The 4,922-nt window shown below is 40.5% G+C and overlaps 1 non-coding gene across 1 annotated transcript; it reads left to right on the top strand.

Annotated features, from left to right (window-relative positions):
- Window positions 1-3,337: 3,337 nt before the first annotated feature.
- Window positions 3,338-3,444, top strand: LOC141610168 (small nucleolar RNA R71). The gene has a single exon (XR_012528064.1). It is a non-coding gene; the product is annotated as a small nucleolar RNA R71 (small nucleolar RNA).
- Window positions 3,445-4,922: the final 1,478 nt, after the last annotated feature.

Below are 4,922 nucleotides of genomic sequence, written 5' to 3'. Positions count from 1 at the left end.
TCCATACTTGCATTTTGAACCACCAAAACCTTTGAAGCTTGTTGCCTTTTTGAGAGATTCTTCTTTGGAGGTGCCTTGTTTCCACCTTTTGTCCTAGCCATCTTCTCCTTGTATGTAGAAACACCCAAAAATTTGCTTGAATTCCTCAAGTTTCAATAAGACCCAAATCGATTTAGGATTTTTGAATTTTGCCTTGTATCCTAAAAATCGATTCAAAGTTTGAAGATTTTGGTGTTTTAATTGCTTGTTGCTGACAAAGGAGTGATTTGTTTGAGTTTTGAGGGAGTTTGGAATTAATTTGGGTGAATTTGGTTGAGAAATTTGATTTTTGAGGATGGAGGGATTAAGGGTTTTGAGGGTTTTGGAGATGTGGTTGTGTTTTGAATGAGTAAAATGAAATAGGAAAGGTGGGGTTTTAATCCCGTTGGATTTGAATTACACAGGGGAGACGAGCGGATTCTGGGTCGGGACGCTCGGATTCTGCTTCAGTTTGCTTCAGAAAATAAGACCGTGCTGAGACGAGCGTCTTCTGATGAAGACGAGCGTCTTTCTAAAGGGAGACGAGCGGATTTTCTTGAGGACGCTCGGATTCCTTGTCAGGAGGAAATCCTAAATTTTACCAGCAGTAAGACGAGCGGATCCTTGGTGAGACGAGCGTCTTGACTGAGACGAGCGGATCCTCTGTGAGACGCTCGGATCTTCAGTCAGACCAAATTTTTTTTCTTTCCAGCTCTCTCAGGACGAGCGTCTTCTTCCCAGGACGCTCGGATTCTCTTCAGGACGAGCGGATTCTTGCCGGGCCGCTCGGATTATCCCTGTACCTCACGAATTCAGTTCCATCCGTGGGTATTTCATAACCCGTGTCATTTACTCTTCATTCCCTTGGTCTTCATTGTGGGGGCACTACGAAGGCTTGGATAGCCTAGGCAATTGCTATCCCCACACTATGTCAAAACACTACACATCAATAAACATATAAGTCCCCCCCTCACTTTCTCTCGAAATGAAAATCTTGATCAAGGCATAAAAATACAAACCCAAAATTGACAAAAATGCAATACAATAAGTAAAATGCAAGTTAAGGGGTTAGAATATTTACAAATGGTGGTTTAGGGAGGACTCCACCAAACTCTCATCCATGTATGAGATGTCAAGGGGGCATATCCAAGGTGTTGTTGATGTTGCTCAACACCTTGAAGAAGTAGTCGAATGCCTATTCATTGTTATGATAAAGATCCTCAATAGACCTTTGCACATGTTCTTCTTCATTGTGGTTTTGGGTCATAGCATTACCAATATAAGGATTTAATAACCCTTCAAACTCATCATCCCAAAAGACCGCATACTTCGTCTACTAGTTCCCCAATAGTATCATGAGGATGAGAACAACTCCTCTTTCTTCTTGTCATTATGGCCAATGAGGCCTTCCTCTTCTCTTGTCATGAGTGGTGGTGAGCTATTTAAGCTCTCATTCTTGTTGAAACATTCTTGCTCTTTGGATGGAGCATCTTGGAGATTACCCATTTTCTTCTCCCATATGGGTGGTGATTCTTTACCCATAGCTTGTTCTTTGCATTGAGATGCCAACTTCTTCCTATCACTTTCTCGGCTATAATGATCAACCATGAAACATGGCTCATGTAGTCGGGGAGCTCTCATTGTCTTGTCAAGATTAAAAGTGATCGTTTCATCTCCCACTTCGAGTGTGAGCTCTCCATGTTTCACGTCAATCACCGATCCCGTGGTGTGTAAGAAAGGTCTTTCTAGAATGATAGGAATGTTGGAATCCTCCTCCATATCAACAATAACAAAGTCCACCGAAATGAAAAACTTGCCAATTCTTACCGGCACATCTTCCCATACCCCTAAAGGTGTCTTCGTTGATCGATCCGCCATTTGAAGCTGATATTAGTGCACTTAAGCTCTCCCATTCCTAGCCTCTTGCACACCGAATATGGCATGACACTCACACTTGCCCCAAGGTCACATAGAGCTTTGTTGATTGTGGTGTCGCCAATGGTACATGGAATAGAGAAGCTTCCCGGATCCTTTAGTTTTGGAGGTGAACTTCCTTGTAGGATGGCACTACTCACCTTAGTGAAAGCAATAGTCTCAAGTTTCCGGATGGATTTCTTCTTTGTAAGAATATCTTTCATGTATTTCGCATAGGCCGGAACATGATTGATTAATTTCGTAAATGGAATTGAGACTTCCAAGTTCTTCACAATCTCCATAAACTTTCCAAGTTGTTCATCAAACTTAGGCTTAGCTTGACGACTTGGAAATGGAAGCCGAATCACAATAGGCTCCTTCTCTTTAGCCTTCTCTTCATTCTCCTATGAAACTTCTTGAATGGTGGTGGGTTATTCTTTTTTCTTAGAGTCTTCAACAACTCTTTCCTTGTCACTAGCATTCACAACATCTTTATCAATGGGCCTCTTCGGCCCTTCATACCTTGTACCACTCCTTAAATGGATGGCACTCACCGACTCTTGTCTTGGGGGGATTACCTTGAGGTGGCAATTGCCCCTTTTGTCTTTGTGAACTAGAAGATGCTAATTGAGATATTTGGGTCTCCAACATCTTTGTGTGAGCTAGTATGTTGTTAATGGTGATGTCTTTTGCTTGGCTATCCTTTTGCATTTGAGTGAAAAATTCTTGTTGGTTCTTTTGCATTTGGAGGACCGCTTTTTGAACTTCAAAACCTTGGTCATTTGTTTGATTGTATGGAGGTTGATTTTGATAACTTTGGTTTTGATTGTAAAAGGGTCTTTGAGCTTGGTTTCTCATTGGAGGTGGGGTGTATGTTGTTTGGGGGTTTTGAACATTTTGGCTTTTGTATGAGAGGTTGGGATGGAATTTGGTGTTTTCATTGTAATATTTGGAATAAGGGGTACCACTCTTGTATGCTTGGAAAGCATTCACTTGTTCACTTGTTCCCCTACATTCACTTTGGTCATGTCCCAAAGTTCCACAACTCTCACATACTCCACTTGGAATTGATGAAGATGCCACCATGGCATTAACATGTTGCTTAGGTGATTTGGAGACCTCTTCAAGTTTAGCCATAGCCTTCTCAAACTTTAAATTAATGGTGTCAATATGAGCACTAAGTTGAGCACCCAATTGAGTAATAGAGTCCACTTCATGCTTTCCTCCTCTAGTAGCCTTCCGAGGTCTACTATATTGTGAGTTATGGACCGCCATTTCCTCAATCTTGTTCCAAGTTTGATTATCGTCAACTTCGGTGAACATACCATTTGATCCCATGTTGAGAATGTTTCGGGAGTCTTCATAAAGACCACTCCAAAATTGTTGTACCAAGAACCACTCGCTAAGTCCATGATGAGGACATGAGCGACAAGTTCCTTTGAATCGCTCCCAAGCTTCATACAAAGATTCTTCGTCCCTTTGTTTAAAACTCGTGATTTGGGCTCTTAGCATGTTAGTCTTTTCCGGAGGGTAGAACTTTTTGTAGAAAGCAAGAGCCAATTTCTTCCAAGAGTCGATACCAAGAGTAGCCTTATCAAGGCTCTTTAACCATTGTTTCGCGGTACCAATTAGAGAAAAAGGAAATAAGACCCATCTAATTTGGTCTTGAGTCACTCCGGTTTGTGAAATCGCATCACAATAGTCACAAAAAGTCTCCATGTGAGAATGAGGGTCTTCACTAGGCATCCCCTCAAATTGACTTCTCTCAACCAATTGTATAAATGCGGATTTTGCAATGAAATTACCGGTTAAGTGTTGCGGTGTAGGAGTACCATTTGGTAGGTTCTCCTCGGTTGGTACGGAATGTGATGAAAATTTAGGCATTGTGGGTTGATTTTGTGGTTGGTTTTGTGCTGGGTTATCCTCTCCTTTTGTTACAAAAGGGTTGATGAACTCAATGTTATTTGGCTGAATGTCCACAATCTCACCAATACCTCTCAAAGTATTTCTAGCGAGTCTTCTATTGTTGGTCAAAGTTCTTTCAATTTCAAGATCAATGGCTAACAAGTTACCTTGTGATCTCCTAGACATGCAAAATATCAAACAACTCGAAAACAATTAGAACAAACCTTGAGGAGTTTGACTTCCCCAAGGTAAAGAAAGACACAACTAAAAACAATCAAAGAAAATCAAATCAAGTTAACACCGTCCCCGGCAACGGCGCCATTTTTCATCGGATCGGTTTTGTTACTCGTCGTCAAAAGTTACCTAGACCAAAACAATATTTATAACTTCACAAACTACTCTACTCTTAGTAAAGAGGTAAGTAAAGGTCAGATCCCAAGGGACGGGTATTGATGTAGGATTTTTGATTGCAAATGGTCGTGTCCAAGGGTGTCACAATTTGGGTTGAGGTAGGAGATCAACCAAACTAATAAACAATATAAAAGCAAAGCAATGAAAACAAGCAATATGATTAAAATGAGATGTAAACAATTGATTAAAAGCACTAGGGTGTCTTGGGTTCATAGGGGATTCATGGGATTTGATCATACAAATATGTTCTCTACTAGATGCAAGCACTTATTGTTATGATGGGATCGAGTTAGTGTATATCTTACAATACCTAAGAAGGTTTGGGTCCCGGAGCCGAATCGATTATTAGATTGTACAACACCTACAAGTCGACTTAATCCTCCCTGTCCAACTATATGCATGGTCTAATGAGACTCGAGTTGGTTTATATCTTACAAGTCTCATTGAAAAGGTAAGTGATGGGTAAAAAATGCAAGGATTCATAGGCTCGCATTTCATCAAACATAACATGTGCATAAGTTGAAATCACAACAAGAAAGCAAATTAATTATGAAAACATATCAGATTAAGTATGAATCAATCCCCATGTTGGTTTCACCTAATTCCCCATTAACGTTAGTTAAGGAAACTACTCACTCATTATCAAGTTTAACATGCTAACAAGGTTGTCAATC

Source organism: Silene latifolia, chromosome 10 (genome assembly GCF_048544455.1).
Source record: "Silene latifolia isolate original U9 population chromosome 10, ASM4854445v1, whole genome shotgun sequence".
Lineage (NCBI taxonomy): Eukaryota > Viridiplantae > Streptophyta > Magnoliopsida > Caryophyllales > Caryophyllaceae > Silene > Silene latifolia.
The sequence above is the reverse complement of the archived record's forward strand: the minus strand, read 5'-3'. Positions and strand labels throughout refer to the sequence as shown.